Source organism: Protopterus annectens, chromosome 8.part0 (assembly GCF_019279795.1).
Source record: "Protopterus annectens isolate FY-2018-M chromosome 8.part0, PAN1.0, whole genome shotgun sequence".
Taxonomy (NCBI): domain Eukaryota; kingdom Metazoa; phylum Chordata; order Ceratodontiformes; family Protopteridae; genus Protopterus; species Protopterus annectens.
In genome coordinates, this window is record NC_056741.1 from 791,835,508 (window position 1) to 791,857,033 (window position 21,526).

General features: G+C 42.1%; 1 protein-coding gene across 4 annotated transcripts in view; it reads left to right on the forward strand.

Annotated features, from left to right (window-relative positions):
- Positions 1–21,526, forward strand: part of OTUD5 (OTU deubiquitinase 5) — a 1,783,333-nt gene that overhangs the window by 1,393,584 nt on the left and 368,223 nt on the right. The window lies entirely within an intron of this gene.

Here is a 21,526-nt window from a genome sequence, read left to right on the forward strand (position 1 = left end):
TCAAATTGTGTGAACGGGACCTTTATGATTATTTTTTGAAAGGCAACAAGAAATGTTTGTACTTTAATATTTCCAGAGAAGAGAATACTTCATTGAGGAAGTTATCCCGTGAAGCGTCTCTTGCTATAAGACCGGCAGACAAGGGAGGGGGTATTGTTTTGTTGGACATACAAGATTATGACTGTTATATGGAAAATATGCTTAGTGATTGTTCTACTTATGAACGCATTGATGAAGGAACTTTAAACAAAATACTTAATGATATCAATGATGCACTGTATGACTTACTAATGTGTCGTCAGATCAGTAAAGATCTGTATGAATTTTTTCTTATTCCCTCTCCTCAACTTCCTGTAATAAAAGGATTACCCAAGATGCATAAAGGGGTGCATCCACCTCCTCTTAGACAGAGTCCTGAATAAGATTTGTTTGTCCTTCCCACCAAGACTTTCTACCCTGAACAGTCCTTTTTTGAAACCTTGTGCACCTGAGTTCCTGCCTTTATCCACTCTAAACAGGCCAGTGCGGAGTCCAATTAAGGAACAGAGTCCTGAATAAGATTTGTTTGTCCTTCCCACCAAGACTTTCTACCCTGAACAGTCCTTTTTTGAAACCTTGTGCACCTGAGTTCCTGCCTTTATCCACTCTAAACAGGCCAGTGCAGAGTCCAATTAAGGAACAGAGTCCTGAATAAGATTTGTTTGTCCTTCCCACCAAGACTTTCTATCCTGAACAGTCCTTTTTTGAAACCTTGTGCACCTGAGTTCCTGCCTTTATCCACTCTAAACAGGCCAGTGGAGTCCAATTAAGGAACAGAGTCCTGAATAAGATTTGTTTGTCCTTCCCACCAAGACTTTCTACCCTGAACAGTCCTTTTTTGAAAGTATGTCCTGCTAATTTGAATGTTCAAGTTACATAACTCCAGGCTATTTGACTTCCCTCCCAAGTTAACCAGCAGCCTACACCCCTCCTCCTTTAGTAGCTAAGTCACACTCTCCTACCCTCCCACTGCATCTTTGCCCCTAGGATAACTCTCTCCTGTACCTCCCTACACTCCCAGTAATTTGTTCTTTGCCTGCTCTGCCTCTTCTTATTCTTTACTTTGACTACTAGGTGCTACCCTAGTCCTAGTTAACCTCTTATCCCGAACTATCTCACCAGAGTGTAGCTCTCTTCTCTATATCATCCTGGTCTCAACCCCACTTCTATCTCTCTACTACACCCAACTGTACTACCTCTCTGAGCATCTAAACTTGTATTCCATCTCTCCCACCTTATCTATCATCCTCTCTCTACCCCTTCTCTTTGTCCACTCCTACCTTGGCCTGTACCCAGTGCTTCTTTCACTTCTCACTGATTGTTTTCTGCCCTGGTCCCTCCTGGCTCCTCCTAACTTTCTGCACTTGCCATTGTTGTACCGCTGCATTTTCTGCTCTACCTAAGTCCTCTATACTGTCTCTTGATTTCTCCTTCTCTTCCTACCTGCAGTATTCCCTTCCCCATTACACCTATAACACCCATTTGCAACTCACGCTTCTACCCTACACTTCTCTCATTCCTAGCTTTACTACCTGTAATCACCTCTTAACCCTTAAGCGGAATATTCCTTTTCTGAGCTCTGTTAGCATATTGCCCAGAGTTCGCTGTTTCCCCTTCAACTCGCTGTTTAACTGTTACCCACCCTTCCTCTTTCTCTCCTTCCCTTGGATTCACTTCGGTCCTACTTTACAAATAGACCCTCTTAATGTTGCCCCTTCCTTACTACTTTTCCTTTGGCTGCTGCGTCTCGGGCTTAGGCGAATACCCAAATGTGAGTATTTAGCTGTATCCTTGGTTGTGTATTTTTACATTGTTTAGTTAAATATAACCTTCTCTTCTTAATCTGTATTAGTTACATACACTTTGTATTGTTTGTTCCTCACAATTATACTGTATTTGTAACTTTAGTATTTGCCAGCTGACCACTCATAGTGATCGACTGCGTTTTGGGACCGTGGATCGCTTTTTAGCGGATACAATAAAGCGTAAACTACCACTTCTATTTATGTGGCTTCACCTAGGCGCTCTGTCGGCTGGCTTACTCTAAACTTGTTTATTAAGAATTGTGAGTCGCAGCCTCTAATAACTCCTATCCAACCAGCTTCCTTAGTGAGCGGTGTAATTTACCGTTTACCTAGCGCCCATGCGTATCCTATTAAACACCCTTTCAAGCAGCTTCTTTCGGGCTATGTATTTTTGCTTTTCTAGTGTCCACGTGGTCCCAACTACACAGTGTCCTTTACTGTTAGGCTGGAATTGTTTTCGTGCACAACATTGTGTCCCGCTAAGGAGTTAAAGCTGTTTTTAACACTAACACAGTCGTTTTAAACTTTGGCAATATCACTATATTATTAACTACCCTTAGCTTCTAAAGTGATAGGTATGTTTCTAAGACCTGAGAATTGATGTGATAGTTTGGTCCATGCAAACTTTTCCTGGAACCCTACTAAATGTTTACTGTCTAACATAGTAGTATAACTATACCAGTACCAGTTATTCTCCATGATACTCTTTGCTAACTCCACTGCCCATTGTTGGAGTCTGCCTTGCATAATATAGTCGATGGCCAATGCATTGTACTTGATTGTTGTCTCTACTGGAGTTCTTTGACTCCATTTAACATCTTTACTTTTAGGCATTTAGTCTTTGTAACTTCTCTTTAGTTCAACTTTACTGCTTGATACAGCTACCAACCTATGTTGTTACTGCATAACTGTTTTCAATTGATGCATTAATATTATGTATGCATGTCCTGTGTAAGACTTACATAGAAAATAACTGCATAGTAGGAATTTGTTTATACCCATTTAAACATTTTATAAATAACTGTATTCTATTTGTTTGCTTCCTGCTATTTAGTAATCCGTCTCTGGCATGCCTGCTCTACAATGTTTTAAGGGGCTGTCATGTCATTTGTTTGTCTTTAGACTCAGTTTCTAAGGCACTTTGTTTTTGGCTGTCTCTGACCTTCACCCTCTAATTGTGTGTTTACTTATTTGTATTCTATCTCTTCCTTATATTTCTCCAGCCTTGTGCACCTGAGTTCCTGCCTTTATCCACTCTAAACAGGCCAGTGCGAGTCAATTAAGGAACAGAGTCCTGAATAAGATTTGTTTGTCCTTCCCACCAAGACTTTCTACCCTGAACAGTCCTTTTTGAAAGTATGTCCTGCTAATTTGAATGTTTAAGTTACATAACTCCAGGCTATTTGACTTCCCTCCCAAGTTAACCAGCAGCCTACACCCTCCTCCTTTAGTAGCTAAGTCACACTCTCCTACCCTCCCACTGCATCTTTGCCCCTAGGATAACTCTCTCCTGTACCTCCCTACACTCCCAGTAATTTGTTCTTTGCCTGCTCTGCCTCTTCTTATTCTTTACTTTGACTACTAGGTGCTACCCTAGTCCTAGTTAACCTCTTATCCCGAACTATCTCACCAGAGTGTAGCTCTCTTCTCTATATCATCCTGGTCTCAACCCCACTTCTATCTCTCTACTACACCCAACTGTACTACCTCTCTGAGCATCTAAACTTGTATTCCATCTCTCCCACCTTATCTATCATCCTCTCTCTACCCCTTCTCTTTGTCCACTCCTACCTTGGCCTGTACCCAGTGCTTCTTTCACTTCTCACTGATTGTTTTCTGCCCTGGTCCCCCTGGCTCTTGCTCCGTTAAGCCCTCTGGCTCCGCTCCTACCCTACCCCAATTCCCACCCACCCCCAGTGACCCTAGCCTTATACTTGCTCAGCCACACCCTAATTATCCAATTTCCTACCTCGTTCACACTCACTAACTCTCCACTCTGATTCACTACCATACCCCTATCCCCAGCATCCAAATATTACTAATTTCTAACCTTGCCAAGCATACCTAACTCAACATGCCCCTGCCTTTCAAGTTACTTTATCTACTCCTACTATTTAACATCCTTCTTTTATACTATACCCTTACTTCCTATGAGCACTATACCCTTAGCAGATCTCCAAGCTTAGCTAAACACACAGGTTCATTCCTTCCCCCAGCTAATCAAACCTACATTAACCTCCTGTCATCATGTTCCTACCTTCCCTCACTCTGTCACAGAATACCACATAACCGGTTCCACACATCTAGAAAGTTCTACATCATACCCTCCAAAAACACAAAGATATTTTCACTTCCTCTAACACTCTTACTGTTACATGGAGACATCCACCCCAACCCTGGCCCAAACACTTCCCTCCTTAACACCCTCACAAAACCAAACACTAACAGTTCAAACTCACCTTTCTCTTCTAATTCCCTTTCCATAGCACACCTAAATATTCGGACATGAACAATAAAATTACACAACTCCATGCTTTAATTGACCTCTACTCATTTGACATTCTCTGTCTTACTGAAACCTGGCTTAAACCAGGCACCAAAGACAATGACATTACTCCTCCTGGTTATAGCATTTTAAGGCAGGATCGTCTAAGCAAAAGGGTGGTGGTGTTGCTTTACTCTATAAATCTCAACTACAAGTGTCCTCTATTGACTCCCCCAGCCCCCTGCCAATGCTGAAATACTCTGCAGCAAATTCCACTTAAATAAAAACAAAGCCATATATATAATTTGCTCCTATATCCCTCCTGGCAACAACTTAAATACACTAGAAAACATCCTTAGCTGGCTCTCCTGTACCTTTCCTCAGGAAACCATAATCCTAGGAGACTTTAACATTGACTGGAACTCTTGTATATCTCCCAAACCCACCCATCACCTCAACCTCTTTACCTTTCAACAAACTATAAACTCCCCCACTAGAATTCACAAATCTACCAATAAACAAGCCATCTTGGACTGGATATTAGTCAATAATAATCCTCTTTCTTATAAAACTGGTATACTTCCGACAATATCAGTGACCATCTTCTCACCTACATCACCAAACAAAAACAACAATTTAAATCAGCCCAACTATCATTATTATTCGTAACAAAAAATTTAACCTTCCTAGCTTCCTCAATGAACTCAAACTGTATAACTGGTCAACTCTTAAAAACCTGCCAATTGAGGAAGCAGTTGCCCATTTTAACAACACATTCCTCCAAATTCTTGAGCATCACGCCCCCTCTCGCATTATTAGAACAGGAGCCAAAGCTGCCCCATGGCTCTCTAAAGATACCAAGCAAATGATGCATTTAAGAAATAAACAATGGACAAAATGGAGAACTACTAAAAACCCAACTGACCACCAAAACTTCAAATACCTTAGAAACACTACAAAAACTTACCTATCTTGACAAAAAATTATTATCTTCAACACCAACAAAATCGAAATCATAATCCCAAAAAATTCTGGTCAGGAATCAATAAACTCCTCCATCCAGGCAATACCAAAACACCTACTCCTGCTAGCTTAGTGCAAACTCCACCCAACTTAATAGCCTGTACATTCAACACCTTCTTCTCTGAAACGGTCACCTCTCTAGCAAAGTCCATGATTCCCCACACTTCCCTCAAAATGACCTCTCCTCAAACCAACACCCCACTCTAACATTTAATACAGTCTCCACAACCTATATACACAAATTACTCTCAAAACTAAAACCTTGCACTCCTTCAGCCGACCTACTACCAGCTGAATATCTGCAGCTTGCAGCAGCTGAAGTAGCATACCCAGTCTCCATCTTAATTAATAGAACAATAACTGAAGCCACTATTCCTTCCCTATGGAAAATCTCCCATATCATTCCTCTGCATAAAGGAGGAAACACTAATGAACTTTCCAACTTCCGTCCTATAGCCTTATTATCACCTCTATCTAAACTTATGGAGCGTTGTATTCACCAACAATTTCTACATCATCTTTTACATAATAACCTACTTTCTGACTCCCAACATGGTTTTAGACCTTTCCATAGCACCTCCACTGCTCTTCTCTCCTTTTCAGACACTATCAACAAAAATCGCAATAACAATCTCTTCTCCTCTGCTTTATTTCTTGACCTCTCTAAAGCCTTTGATATGGTGAACCATCACCTCCTGCTAGACACTTTGAAATGTCTCTCTCGAACCTTTGGCATTGCACTGGTTTGACTCCTACTTGAAAGATAGACAACAAGCAGTCCTCTGGGACAGCCATCTTTCCTCTCTACTTCCAGTCACTATCGGTGTCCCTCAAGGATCCATCTTAGGACCCCTTCTCTTCTCCATATTTATTAATAACCTGTCTACCTCTCTTCCCACCTCCACATGTATTCAATGCAGCGATTCAACTCTTATCTATTCAGCTGCTTCCCCAGCCGAACTTCACTCTTCTACCCAACAAGTCTTTACAGCAGTAGAAAAATGGTTCCAAGATATCTGTCTCCTCCTCAATCCTAAAAAAAACGAAACTATTACTTTTCTCTCCTACCCTTAAATCCCCCCCTCTCTCCTTTTCAATTATGTCTGACAATGGCACCATCATTACACCTGACTGTTCCACTAAACTACTAGGAGTCACAATAGATAATCAACTAAACTTTGATTACCACATTGACCTTACCATCAAAGCTGTTAATAAAAAGATTGGTGCTCTTTATAGACTTAAGCCCTTTCTAACAGCATCTACAAGGGTGTCTCTAGCCCAAACTCATCTCATCTCCACACTATTATATGCCTCCTTCCTTTATAAACCTTTCAAAATCTAACCTTCAGAAACTTGCCACAGCCTATCATAGCATTGCCAGGTTTGCCACAGGCTCCCCATTTCACACCCATCATTGTGTTAACCTCAAAAACTTGATTGGCTCGAACTCCAAAATCTTATTCTCCTACATCAATTAGTCATCACCTATAAAATCCTCAACTACCCTTCTAATACACCCACACTAAATAACCTTATTGTCCCTTACAGGAATCTTACTTCCCTCGTTCAGCCAACAAACTAAGTGTTGCCACTCTCAAATCACACAACAAAGCTGGTGACTCCTTGTTTACAAGCGCCATTGGCTCATACTGGAATAAACTTCCCATAGAACTGACCTCTAGGCTCTTCCCAACTTTTCAGGAAACAACTGAGGAACTATTTTATGTCTCACTGGCTTTGCCCCTGCTCAAACCCTGACTGACCTGAACATCCAACCCACTTCTCATTTCTCTCTATTTACTTCTATGCTTGTCCCTATCACTAATGCTTCCACTCTTCTGCAACTATCTACTATCCACTTGGATACTACTTTACCTCTGCAACCTGTTATCCCCTCATATTTACAGGTTGCTCCCACTAATCTGCCTCTTAATATATTGCCCTGGCGCAAAACCATTATAACAATTGTTATTACTGCAAATACCTAAAGACTCTTATGTAATTTACCACTTTCTTTCTTTTATGGCTGTATTATTCCTACTACAGCGAAGAATTTGCAATTATAAATCATCTCTCTATGTTATAACTATAGCTTTATTAAGTTTGCTAATTATAGTTTCATTTAAGTTTGCTAATTATAGCTGTTGTCATTGCTTTAGTATCATTACTATACTTCATTAGACTAATTTTCTTATCATGTTTATAATTTTGTATCCCGGTGTACTATTTTTATGTTACCTTCTAGTATATAGTGGAGCTTTTCTCCTCGGGCCTCTGCTGAAAATGGACATGTATCCAGCCAGACTAGCCCGGTCAACAAATGTAAAATAAATAAAAAAAAATAAAAAAAATAGTCTCGGGGGATAGGTGGAGTACGGAGAATATCTCAGTTTTTCTGGAAAAATTATTAAGGCCATTTGTTAATAGTATTCCGACTATCCTGAAGGATACCTATCAGCTTCTGGATTTTTTAGATACTTTAGATGTTGAATTGTCTAAAGATAGACACTTATTAGTAACCATGGATGTCAGAAATCTCTTTACCTCCATCCTGAACGATAAGGGTATTGAATCCATTAGAGAATTGTTTCAGGTTTTATCCTCTATAGATCGCAATACAGAGATACTGGTTTGCCAGCTATTAGAGTTGGTTTTAAATAATGTCTTCTGTTTCAAAAAGCATATGTTTTTACAGTTAGCAGGGGTTGCGTTTACCAGTGGGAGAGGGAGTTTTTATTCAATCATGATTCTTTTAAGAAATGCTTGGTATATAAGCGCTTTGTGGACGATATCTCAGTTTTTCTGGAAAAATTATTAAGGCCATTTGTTAATAGTATTCCGACTATCCTGAAGGATACCTATCAGCTTCTGGATTTTTTAGATACTTTAGATGTTGAATTGTCTAAAGATAGACACTTATTAGTAACCATGGATGTCAGAAATCTCTTTACCTCCATCCTGAACGATAAGGGTATTGAATCCATTAGAGAATTGTTTCAGGTTTTATCCTCTATAGATCGCAATACAGAGATACTGGTTTGCCAGCTATTAGAGTTGGTTTTAAATAATGTCTTCTGTTTCAAAAAGCATATGTTTTTACAGTTAGCAGGGGTTGCCATGGGCACCCCCTGCGCTAATACATATGCAAACTTAGTAGTTTACCAGTGGGAGAGGGAGTTTTTATTCAATCATGATTCTTTTAAGAAATGCTTGGTATATAAGCGCTTTGTGGACGATATCCTTATCGTTTGGGATGGCAGTATACAGGACTTTTTTCTGTTTGTGGAATATTTAGAAACTACTACAAACTTTCTAAGATTCACGGTTGAAACTTCTCATGATAATGTGAGCTTCCTTGATGTGAATCTTAGTATTCGAGATGGCAAGTTATCATCTTCCCTCCATAGAAAGGCCTGTTGGAAGAATGCTATACTAAGATATGATAGCATGCATTCCCGCCACATATTTAGGGGTATAGTGAAGTGTCAGTTCCAAAGGCTCTTGAGGCTCTGTAGAGATCCTGTAAATCTGGCTGTTGAATTAGAAAGGTTAGAGTTGATTTTCATCCAGAGAGGTTATGATACTAAGTTAATAAAACAAGTCAAACTTGAGACACTGGGAGTAGAACCAGATATGAATGATACGAATCCCAGTACCAGAGCTACCAGGAAACTAGGCCATAATATCAAAATGGTCTCCGACAGGGTTATGTTTGTTACTACCTACACTAATGATAGCTTAGCAATTAAAAAAATCATAGCTAAACATTGGGGCGTTCTAACTTTAGATAGAAAGACAGCAGGTATAGTAGGCTCCAATCCTGGATTTATTTACAGGAATAATAAAAATCTGAAAAGAATATTATGTGTAGACCATATTACTGGTCATGGTGACACTAGTTCATTGGATGTTGAAACATCAGGAGAAAGAGGAACATATCCTTGTAAGAACTGCAATTATTGTGGTTATATATCGAAAGAACAAGACTTTATACATCCAGAGTTGGATTTCTCCTTTAGTCCTAGATTCTATGCAAATTGTAATACATCAGGACTTGTATACCTAGCAAAGTGCCATACATGTCCTGCATTTTATGTAGGCATGACTAAAAGGAGCTTTAAACATAGAATCTATAACCACATTTACGACATTAGGAATAATAATCCACTAAATGCATTAGCTAAACATGTTTCTATTTATAATGACCATGGTTTTGAGTTTAGAGTACTCCAAATAATACCTCACGGACAGAGAAGGGGAGATTACATGAGTTATCTGGAGCAAAAAGAATTAGAGTGGGTCTTTAAATTAAGAGCCCACCACCCGCCAGGTCTTAATACATATGTTTCATTACGTTCAGTGTTAAAGTCCCGTAGATGAGGATATATAACCTCTTAGTTACTAGTCCCATACCCTTGGTGTTGGCTTATGGATTTTATTTATGTTTTACCTATGTATTTATCTGTAGAATTTGTCTGATATACGCTATTGTATTAACTTTATTAATATCCATTAATTAAGGTTAGTATATTAACTACATTATACTTGTATTTATAGTTGTCATTTATATTTATTTATTTATATTTATTTATATATATACATACATAATATTTCAGGAAAGGAGTTTGTATTACTATATTGCTATTAGGACTTTATGTGCTTATTTTAAATTATATGTATAAATTCTTGTGGCTTATAAGGGAGCAATGTCACTGAAGTTTGTCTAACAAGGGGTTAATTTGATGTGAAGTGTTCATTGGAGGGTTTGAATTAATTGGACAAATTGGTTACATTTAAATAAGGCTGTTCTATTTTATTTTGTGATCTGAAGAAGCGTATTTAAACGCGAAAGCGCTCATCCCTGATGTTCTTCATTCCACATTGCTGCAGTCCTAACCATTGGGTAGTCCGCTGTCCAGTCGGCCCGAATACCAAAGTATATGGCTGACGTCGGTCAAGGCGCATTAGACTGACGTCAGGGTACTAATGCGCATGACCGACGTCATATCCTCAGTCTTTTTTGCCGCATGGTCCGATGCAGAAGCAGTTTTGCGAGTGCAGGTTGGCGTTCTGAAATTTTCTGAAGTCGGAGTTTCAGACCGAATCAAAGTTGGCTAAGTACCCCGTTGGGGAACATTTTGGTTTTTTCTTGCCTCAGTATTTAACCGGATGTCAGAAAAAGTGAATAACTGTATTTCTTGTGGGAAACAGATACCTCATAGGGATTACCATACTTTGTGTATACCTTGTTTAGGGCCTGAGCACGACGTTGTTGGATGCCGCTCTTGTGCTAGATTTAACAAACGCACTATTAAGAGAAGGTTAGACTGTGCCAGGTTAGTGTTTGGGAAGCGTTGTAATTATAAAATGCCGTCGGATGCTCCGACGCCCGCTTCGTCCAAAAAGCGCAAGGACAAAACAGCAAAGCCTAGGGTTGATGAACCGGCAGTCCCGGACGTCGGTTCTTTAGAAGGCTCAGTGGAGCCAGAGGTTTTGCCAGGAGTTTCTTTGGAGTCTCAGGCAGAGACTTTACTGTTACAGGATGTGCCCTCTCAGGAGGTAGGCCAGGCTGACGGGGCTTCTCAGGTAACTGTTCTTCCCTCTCTTCCCAAGGTAGTTAGAGCCTCTCCTTCTGTTTCTAAAACTTCTTTGAGAGGTAGGCCAAGTTTAGCTTCAGTGGGGGCTTCTCCTAGCACTTCAGGTTCTGTGCCTAAGAAACATATGCTTAAAATGGCAGAAGATTTGATTACTATGATTAGAGGTTCTATGCCCCCTCCTGATAAGAGGCCTAGGGTGGACCCTGAGTTTGAGAGTTTGGAACAGTGTTCAGAGGCTTCTGAGTCTTCTGGAAGACTTGCAGGAGTATCCTCCTTATTCTGATTCTGATGTGGATGATTCCACTCCTACAGCTTCTCCTCCTGAGGATTTCTCATTTTCAGAGACTCTGCATTCCATGAGGGAGCATTTTAAATGGGAAGGCCAAGATTACTCTGATTCCAGGAAAAGGCTTAGGGAATTCTTGTTTTTACCCCAGCATAGGCCCTTAGCTATTCCTCCTGTGTTGAATGTGGTGGAAGATGTTTTTGCAGAGGCTTCCCTGAACCCTGATTCTTTGCCTCCTGCCCCTGTTAAACCTGATAGTTACTATAGGGTGCCTGAAGCTCATAAGTATCTTTTTAAGAGTCCTAGGGCAGACCCAGAAACTGTTTCTCAGGGACCTAAAGGTGTTAAGGCCTCTGTTGTTAAAAATCCTGTTCCCACTGATAAAGAGGCAAGGGCTTTGGATAGATGGGGAAAGAAAGTGTATACTTCTTCCACTTTAGCCATGAGGGTTGAATTGTCAGTTTCACATGCTAAAATATCAAAATTATCTCCTTTCACAATTGAAATCTAAGGTGGATGCTTTGGCGGAAGGTATTGAGTGTAAAGAGTTGCTGGATTTAGTTCATGTGTCTGAACAAGTGGGTAAGCATTCTTTGCAATGTGGTTTTGATGCTGTACAGGCCTCCTCGAGGGTGGCTGCCACTAGTTCTGTTCTTCGCAGGCATGCCTGGTTGAGGATCAGAATTTAGCTGAGCATGTTAAGACAAGGATTCTGGATGCTCCTTTACAGTCTGATGTGTTGTTTGGTTCGCCTGTGGAAGAAGTTTTAAAGAAAATGGAGGACAAAGCTAAGTCTATGCAAACTGTTAAAGATTTTTTGCAGGTGCAGCCACCGAAGTTTAGTAGAAATTGGCCTACTAAGGGATGGACATATCCTGCTTATGATTCCCAGTCTAGGGGTAGGTCTAGACGTGGTAGGGGCAGAGCTCAAGGTTCTTTTAGGCCTAGAACAGGGAGTTCACCTGCTCAGACTTCTGGTGAGGGCAGGGGTCAGTCCTTTCGTAAACAGACCCAATGACCTGCCTTTTCAGCTGCCAGTAGATTCTCGTCTGGCAGCTCCTTTGGGAGGAAGACTATCTCTTTTCAAAGAAAATTGGGATTTAATTACTCAAGACAAATGGGTGTTGGATATCATTCACCACAGTTACAGGTTTTATTTCCATACCTTGCCCCCTTTCAAAGGCATGCCAGACGTTCCTCCTCCACAAAGGAAAGAGGCTTACAAGCAAATTTCTCTGTTACTCCAAATAGGGGCCATTCAGCCAGTCCCTGTATCAGAAAGGGGCCTAGGATTTTATTCTCGCCTGTTCCTAGTACCAAAGAAGGGGAACACGTGGAGACCAATTTTGGATTTATCTATCCTCAACACTTATCTGGACATTCCCAAGTTCAAGATGTTGACGTTACAACAGCTTTTACCTCTGCTGGGCAAAGATCACTGGATGGTAACTTTAGATCTCAAGGAAGCTTACCTTCATGTGCCTATAAGACTAAGTTGCAGGAAGTATCTGCGTTTTCGAGCTGGAAATTCTCATTATCAGTTCTCTGCATTGCCCTTTGGCTTATCTACTGCCCAGAGTATTCACAAAGGTTCTGGCTCCAGTGATAGCTTACTTCAGGCTAAAAGGAATTCAAATCTATCCTTACTTGGACGACTGCCTGATTCTGGCTCAAGAAAAGGAAGACCTTCTACAGCATCTGGAATATGTTATAGCAGTGCTAAGATGCCTAGGGTATTCTGTGAACGAAATAAAGTCCAGTCTAGTACCCTCTCAAGACATGTGCTTTCTGGGTGTGAGACTGAATACAGCAGCCCAGATGGCCTTTTTAACCCCGGACAAACAAAAGAATCTTTCCAGTTACTTCCATCAACTATCTCTTCAGTCCGGCTGACTGCAAGGACAGTCCTTCAAGCCTTAGGGTTCATGGCATCTTGTATTCTGGTGCTTCCCAATGCCAAACTGCATATGAGGAAGCTACAATGGTATCTCAAAAATCTGTGGACACAGCACTGCCAGGATTTGGACACTGTCATTCAAATAATACCTTGCATTCAAAAGGAATTTTTGTGGTGGGCTCAGGAATGTCACCTAAACAAGGGACTCTCTGTGACCCGGCCAGAGGCAAGTCAGATTCTAACGACAGATGCCTCAGATGTTGCTTGGGGAGCTCATCTAAATGGAAAGTGGATACAAGACAAGTGGCCTGCCAGACTACAGCATCTACATATCAACATGAAAGAGATGTTAGCAGTTCAGTTTGCATTAATTGCTTTCAAGGAGTTACTTCTTCCAGGGCAGGTGTTGATTCTAACAGACAACACAACTGTCATGTGGTACATCAACAAACAAGCGGGAACACATTCTTACCCATTGTGCAGACAAGCAATGATTTTATGGGAGACTGCGCTCAGTCTGCAACTAACTCTTCAGGCAAGGTTTCTGCCGGGAGCACAGAACTCCTTAGCAGATGTATTAAGCAGACAAATCATGGATCCCCACGAGTGGAAACTGGATCTTCATGTATTTCAAACATTGACAGTGTCATGGGGAACTCCAGACATAGATCTGTTCGCTTCGCCACTGAACCACCAGCTGCCAAAGTTTTGCACAAAGGGGTTTCATCACACAGCTTGGAAAGTGGATGCTCTTTCTTTCAGTTGGAAAAATCTTCATGTGTACGCCTTTCCACCTCTGCCTCTTCTCCCAAAGGTGCTCCTAAAGGTCAGACAAGACAAGCCAAGGATGATTCTAATAGCTCCAGATTGGCCTCGGCAACACTGGTACCCACTACTAAGGAGTCTGGTAAAGAAGCCTCCATGGCCTTTACCTTTGATTCCACACCTGTTATCTCAGAAGGACGGTCACCTGCTCAATGTCAAGCTTCACTCTCTTCATCTAACAGCCTGGCATATTCTGTTTTGAAACACAGCAGGTCTCAACTTCCTCAACAAGTTTTGAATGTGATTATGGAAGCCAGAAGACCTAGTACAAGGAAAGTGTACGCAGAAAAATGGAAGAGATTTTTATTTTGGAGTGCAGCAAAGAATTTGGAGATTTCTGAGCCTAATTTGAGTGTGGCTCTTCAATATCTTACTGAGTTATTGGACAAAGGTTTGTCTTTCTTCCATTAAAATTCATGCTGCAGCAATTTCAGCTCACTATGATTGTGACCCACCATTGTTTTCGCATCCTTTGTTCAAGCAGTTTCTTAGAGGGGCAAAGAATATAAGACCCCCGTAGAGCTCCTACTCCTGCTTGGGATCTCAATTTTGTGTTGGAGAAACTTACTCTACAACCTTTTGAGCCTCGGCTACTGCTGAATTGAAATACTTGTCATGGAAGACTGCTTTTTGTTGGCTATTACTTCTGCAAGAAGGGTTTCTGAATTGCAGGCCCTTATGGCAGTAGAGCCTTTTTTGATTTTCCATAAGGATAGGGTATCATTACGCACTAATCCTTCCTTTATGCCTAAGGTGGTTTCTAGTGTGGCTCTAAACCAAACTATTCATTTGCCTACTTTCTATGCAGATCCCCAAAATAAGGGGAAAAGATTTTGCACACTTTAGATGTACATAGGCAGTTGCGTTATTATTTAAGCAGGACTAAGGATTTCAGGCAGTCTCAGCAGTTGTTTGTTTCTTTTGCTTTGAGTTCTCAGGGTAAGCCTGTGTCTAAGCAAACTATTTCTAAGTGGATTGGGTTTTGCATTTCATTTTGTTACTCCCATCATGGCAAGGAGATTCCAGCTGGGATTAGGCCTCATTCCACTAGGGCTACTGCCACTTCAACAGCATTTCTAAGGGGGGTGGCAACTAAGGATATTTTGGAGGCAGCTACTTGGATTTAGTTCATGTGTCTGAACAAGTGGGTAAGCATTCTTTGCAATGTGGTTTTGATGCTGTACAGGACTCCTCGAGGGTGGCTGCCACTAGTTCTGTTCTTCGCAGGCATGCTTGGTTGAGGGATCAGAATTTAGCTGAGCATGTTAAGACAAGGATTCTGGATGCTCCTTTACAGTCTGATGTGTTGTTTGGTTCGCCTGTGGAAGAAGTTTTAAAGAAAATGGAGGACAAAGCTAAGTCTATGCAAACTGTTAAAGATTTTTTGCAGGTGCAGCCACCGAAGTTTAGTAGAAATTGGCCTACTAAGGGATGGACATATCCTGCTTATGATTCCCAGTCTAGGGGTAGGTCTAGACGTGGTAGGGGCAGAGCTCAAGGTTCTTTTAGGCCTAGAACAGGGAGTTCACCTGCTCAGACTTCTGGTGAGGGCAGGGGTCAGTCCTTTCGTAAACAGACCCAATGACCTGCCTTTTCAGCTGCCAGTAGATTCTCGTCTGGCAGCTCCTTTGGGAGGAAGACTATCTCTTTTCAAAGAAAATTGGGATTTAATTACTCAAGACAAATGGGTGTTGGATATCATTCACCACGGTTACAGGTTTTATTTCCATACCTTGCCCCCTTTCAAAGGCATGCCAGACGTTCCTCCTCCACAAAGGAAAGAGGCTTACAAGCAAATTTCTCTGTTACTCCAAATAGGGGCCATTCAGCCAGTCCCTGTATCAGAAAGGGGCCTAGGATTTTATTCTCGCCTGTTCCTAGTACCAAAGAAGGGGAACACGTGGAGACCAGTTTTGGATTTATCTATACTCAACACTTATCTGGACATTCCCAAGTTCAAGATGTTGACGTTACAACAGCTTTTACCTCTGCTGGGCAAAGATCACTGGATGGTAACTTTAGATCTCAAGGAAGCTTACCTTCATGTGCCTATAAGACTAAGTTGCAGGAAGTATCTGCGTTTTCGAGCTGGAAATTCTCATTATCAGTTCTCTGCATTGCCCTTTGGCTTATCTACTGCGCCCAGAGTATTCACAAAGGTTCTGGCTCCAGTGATAGCTTACTTCAGGCTAAAAGGAATTCAAATCTATCCTTACTTGGACGACTGCCTGATTCTGGCTCAAGAAAAGGAAGACCTTCTACAGCATCTGGAATATGTTATAGCAGTGCTAAGATGCCTAGGGTATTCTGTGAACGAAATAAAGTCCAGTCTAGTACCCTCTCAAGACATGTGCTTTCTGGGTGTGAGACTGAATACAGCAGCCCAGATGGCCTTTTAACCCCGGACAAACAAAAGAATCTTTCCAGTTACTTCCATCAACTATCTCTTCAGTCCGGGCTGACTGCAAGGACAGTCCTTCAAGCCTTAGGGTTCATGGCATCTTGTATTCTGGTGCTTCCCAATGCCAAACTGCATATGAGGAAGCTACAATGGTATCTCAAAAATCTGTGGACACAGCACTGCCAGGATTTGGACACTGTCATTCAAATAATACCTTGCATTCAAAAGGAATTTTTGTGGTGGGCTCAGGAATGTCACCTAAACAAGGGACTCTCTGTGACCCGGCCAGAGGCAAGTCAGATTCTAACGACAGATGCCTCAGATGTTGCTTGGGGAGCTCATCTAAATGGAAAGTGGATACAAGACAAGTGGCCTGCCAGACTACAGCATCTACATATCAACATGAAAGAGATGTTAGCAGTTCAGTTTGCATTAATTGCTTTCAAGGAGTTACTTCTTCCAGGGCAGGTGTTGATTCTAACAGACAACACAACTGTCATGTGGTACATCAACAAACAAGGGGGAACACATTCTTACCCATTGTGCAGACAAGCAATGATTTTATGGGAGACTGCGCTCAGTCTGCAGCTAACTCTTCAGGCAAGGTTTCTGCCGGGAGCACAGAACTCCTTAGCAGATGTATTAAGCAGACAAATCATGGATCCCCACGAGTGGAAACTGGATCTTCATGTATTTCAAACATTGACAGTGTCATGGGGAACTCCAGACATAGATCTGTTCGCTTCTCCACTGAACCACCAGCTGCCAAAGTTTTGCACAAAGGGGTTTCATCACACAGCTTGGAAAGTGGATGCTCTTTCTTTCAGTTGGAAAAATCTTCATGTGTACGCCTTTCCACCTCTGCCTCTTCTCCCAAAGGTGCTCCTAAAGGTCAGACAAGACAAGCCAAGGATGATTCTAATAGCTCCAGATTGGCCTCGGCAACACTGGTACCCACTACTAAGGAGTCTGGTAAAGAAGCCTCCATGGCCTTTACCTTTGATTCCACACCTGTTATCTCAGAAGGACGGTCACCTGCTCAATGTCAAGCTTCACTCTCTTCATCTAACAGCCTGGCATATTCTGTTTTGAAACACAGCAGGTCTCAACTTCCTCAACAAGTTTTGAATGTGATTATGGAAGCCAGAAGACCTAGTACAAGGAAAGTGTACGCAGAAAAATGGAAGAGATTTTTATTTTGGAGTGCAGCAAAGAATTTGGAGATTTCTGAGCCTAATTTGAGTGTGGCTCTTCAATATCTTACTGAGTTATTGGACAAAGGTTTGTCTTTCTCTTCCATTAAAATTCATGCTGCAGCAATTTCAGCTCACTATGATTGTGACCCACCATTGTTTTCGCATCCTTTGTTCAAGCAGTTTCTTAGAGGGGCAAAGAATATAAGACCCCCGTAGAGCTCCTACTCCTGCTTGGGATCTCAATTTTGTGTTGGAGAAACTTACTCTACAACCTTTGAGCCTGCGGCTACTGCTGAATTGAAATACTTGTCATGGAAGACTGCTTTTTTGTTGGCTATTACTTCTGCAAGAAGGGTTTCTGAATTGCAGGCCCTTATGGCAGTAGAGCCTTTTTTGATTTTCCATAAGGATAGGGTATCATTACGTACTAATCCTTCCTTTATGCCTAAGGTGGTTTCTAGTGTGGCTCTAAACCAAACTATTCATTTGCCTACTTTCTATGCAGATCCCCAAAATAAGGGGGAAAAGATTTTGCACACTTTAGATGTACATAGGCAGTTGCGTTATTATTTAAGCAGGACTAAGGATTTCAGGCAGTCTCAGCAGTTGTTTGTTTCTTTTGCTTTGAGTTCTCAGGGTAAGCCTGTGTCTAAGCAAACTATTTCTAAGTGGATTGGGTTTTGCATTTCATTTTGTTACTCCCATCATGGCAAGGAGATTCCAGCTGGGATTAGGCCTCATTCCACTAGGGCTACTGCCACTTCAACAGCATTTCTAAGGGGTGGCAACTAAGGATATTTTGGAGGCAGCTACTTGGAGTTCAGTGCATACTTTCTCTAAGCATTACCACCTTCCTCTCTACTCTAAATCTAGGGCTGGTTTTGCCACAGCTATTTTGCAAGGCATGTTGACAGCTCCTGCTTCCTTATGATTTGCCAGCCTCCCTTACCTCTGCTTTGGGATTCTACCCAATGGTTAGGACTGCAGCAATGTGGAATGAAGAACATAGTACAGTTTTGTACCTACCATAAATGTAGATGTTCGAGGATCCACATTGCTGCAGTCCAATTTACCCTCCCTCCTTCCCCTCTGTGTTTAGGGGTGGTGGTGTGGGCTAATATATATATATATATTCTTGTACATTTGTATATATTGTATATATGTTTGGTGCAGGGTTTTTTGGTGTTTTGGTTTGGGCCTTGTCTTTTTTAGGGTCTTCTGACATCTGGGGCAAGAAAAGACTGAGGATATGACGTCGGTCATGCGCATTAGTACCCTGACGTCCTGACGTCAGTCTAATGCGCCTTGACCGACGTCAGCCATATACTTTGGTATTCGGGCCGACTGGACAGCGGACTACCCAATGGTTAGGACTGCAGCAATGTGGATCCTCGAACATCTACATTTATGGTAGGTACAAAACTGTACTTTTTTATTCGAAATAAATGCATTGGATTTTATAACTGCTCCTGCTTTTTCCTGTGTTGGGACTGTACGTGTGCTTCTTTGCCTGTTCTTCTATTTTGTAACGGACAGTCCCTGGTTGGTGTGGTGATCTTTGTTGAGTATTACTTGTCGGTTTTGTGCTAGGTTTAATAAGCGTACTATTAAAAGATGCTTTGATTTCGCACGACACTACTTTGGTAGGAAATTTAACTACACCAGGCCGTCGGAACAACTGACTACTGGCATGCACAAAAAACGCAAGGATAAGGACAGAGACAGCCCAGGCCTAAGCCAAATTCCGAGGCCTCGGCTGATCAGGTCTCTGATCCTCCGGTCCTCAGTGAGGCTCTGACGCAGCCCCTGACTACCGCAGATCTGGAACCCGAGACCGCTGTGGAAATTTTGGCGGAATGCACCAGGCCAACGCAACCATTTAGCTCAGGCCCTTCTGACGACATTACTACAAAAGACGTTGGTGCTACCGAAACGCCATCGGTTTCTGAAGGCGTTTTCAGACCGACGACTCTCACCATTAAAATGTTGTCTAAGTCGAAGACTCCTACTAAATCTAAAAGGACTGCACTTCAGTCCCCTGTTCAAGGCGCCATGCCTAAGAAACAGATGCTCAAAATGGCTGAAGATTTGATTTCTTTAATCAGGGGTTCCCAGCCCCCTCCTGACAAAAGGCCTAGACGAGAGGAAGATTATACATCCTCTGAACAAGTGTCCATTTCTTCAGACTCCTCCGAGGACCAAGATTACTCCTCCTCTCCTTATGAAGCTTCTGATGCTGAGGACTCCATTCCCTCAGCTTCTCCTCCTGAAGACTACTCCTTTGGGGAAACTTTACACACTATGAGGGAACATTTTCACTGGGAAGGTCAGGACTACTCTGACTCGAAGAAAAGGCTCAGAGAGTTTCTTTTACTCCCCCAACACAGACCACTTGCCATCCCACCAGTTTTGGACATTGTGGATTATGTCTATTTAGAATCCAGTTTGAACCCAGACTCTCTACCTCCTGCTCCAGCTAAGCCTGACAGATATTAGAGTGTGCCTGATTCCCACAAATTTCTTTACAAAAGCCTTGTAGCTGACCCAGAGACTATATCCCAGGGTCCCAAGGGGGCTAAGGCTTCTATGGCTAAAAACCCAGTACCTTCTGAGAGGGATTCCAGAGCTCTAGACAGGTGGGGGAAAAAGGTTTACACCTCAGCCACACTAGCTATGAGGGCACTGAATTGTCAGTTTCACATGCTTAAGTATCAGCAATTCCTAATCTCTCAGTTAAAGCAAAGAATAACCACTCTCCCTCAACAGTCTAAATTGAAAGAAGTACAGGATCAGTTGCACGCCACTGAGCAGGTGGGCAAACGCACCTTACAATGTGGGTTTGATTCTTTGGAGTCTTCCTGCAGAGCAGCTGTCACTGGGTCTGTTATACGTAGGCATGCTTGGTTAAAGGAACAAACTCTGCCTGATCATGTTAAAGCAAAACTACTAGATGCTCCCTTATAGCAGGATGTTCTTTTTGGAGTTGAAGCAGAAGAGGTTTTAAAGAAAATGGAGGATAAGGCAAAATCTATGCAGACAGTCAAAGATTTCCTACAGGTACAACCCCCCCGCTTCAGCAGAAACTGGCCAACAAAAAAATTGGTCCTTTCCAGCTACTGACAGACCACAGAGGGGTAAATACAGACGCCCAAGGGGCAGAGGACAACCACAAGCCCAGTATAAACCTCGCCAATGGGGCACTGCAACACAGAAGGGAGGGGAAGACAGGTCTCAATCCACCAGAAGGCAAACTCAATGACTTGCACCTCATCTGGCCAAGCAATACTCTCTTGGCAGCCCCCTTGGGGGGAAAACTCGCACTTTTTGCAAACAACTGGCACATTGCCACAAAGGACAAATGGGTCCTAGACATAATTTTACGAGGATACAGATTCCACTTTCACACCTTGCCAATGAAAAGAGGAATGCCAAACCTGCCACAAAATCAATGGGCAGAGGCACAAAAGCAAATTACAGCTCTCATGGACATGAGAGCCATTCAACTGGTACCTACTCGAGAGCAAGGCCAAGGATTTTACTCAAGACTCTTTCTAGTGCCCAGAAAGGACAATTCCTGGAGACCAATTCTGGACCTTTCAATTCTAAACACTTACAAGTACCCAAATTCAAGATGCTAACACTACAGCAGCTACTTCCCATGTTGGGCAAGGAAGCATGGCTAGTAACGTTGGACCTCAAGGAGGCATACCTGCATGTCCCTATCAGACAAAGTTGCAGAAGATACCTCCATTTCATTGCAGGTTCAACCCATTACCAATTCTCTGCACTGCCCTTTGGCTTATCTACTGCGCCCAGAGTCTTCACAAAATGCCTGGCACCAGTAATTGCATACTGCAGACAAAGAGGAATTCAAATATATCCATACCTGGACAACCGCCTCATCCAAGCAGAAAGCAAAGACATTCTCTTACATCATCTGGCCTTTGTAAAGCATCTACTAAATTGCCT